This window comes from Bison bison, unplaced genomic scaffold (genome assembly GCF_000754665.1).
Source record: "Bison bison bison isolate TAMUID 2011002044 unplaced genomic scaffold, Bison_UMD1.0 scf7180017864091, whole genome shotgun sequence".
In the NCBI taxonomy this organism is placed as follows: Eukaryota; Metazoa; Chordata; class Mammalia; order Artiodactyla; family Bovidae; genus Bison; species Bison bison.
Window position 1 is genome coordinate 20,310 of NW_011494663.1, and position 877 is coordinate 21,186.

Below are 877 nucleotides of genomic sequence, written 5' to 3' on the forward strand. Positions count from 1 at the left end.
TGGCACCCCACTCCAGTGCTCTTGCCTGGAAAATCCCATGGATGGAGGAGCCTGGTAGCCTGCAGTCCACGGGGTCGCAAAGAGTTGGACACGACTGAGTGACTTCACTCTCACTTTTCACTTTCCTGCAATGGAGAAGGAAATGGCAACCCACTCCAGTGTTCTTGCCTGGAGAATCCCAGGGACAGGGGAGCCTGGTGGGCTACTGTCTATGGGGTCACACAGAGTCAGACACCACTGAAGCTACTTAGTAGCAGCAGCAGCAAACCCCTTGCATGGCATTAGGGCCATGTGACTAGCTCTCACCACTGGAATGAGAGAAGATTGAGCACCACTGCCAAGCTGGGAAGGGATCCTCCCCATTGTCTTCCAGCGGGATGCAGAAGCTCCCTGAGGACTCCAAGGTGCCAGACGGAAGCAGCCCTTATCTCCACATGACTACCAGGAGCAAAAGTCTTGCTCCCACACAGGCCTCACGGATGCAGACTTGAGCAATAGAGATTTTGGCCTTCAGCCCCTGAGATGGCTTATCACAGCAGTCAGCCTCTGTGCACACCATTCTCCAACTCCCAGTCTCAGGTGTTGGTGTGACCCTGGAGGCACCAACCAATGGAGAAGCTCCAGATATGCTCCAAATAACCTTGTCATCCACTAGTTCCACAAGGTCAAGAAAAGCACAATACCTCCACGAGCCCCACACTGAGATGAGCCACTTTTGAACAATATACTTCACTCCTTGTTAAGTGAAAGTACTGGGCTGGTCAAAACCTTTGTTCAGGTTTTTCATAGCATTTTAGGGAAAAACCCAAACGAACTTTTTGGCCAACCCAATAAAAGGGTATGAATGGGCAAATTCCTTATGTGCTGATATGGAAAT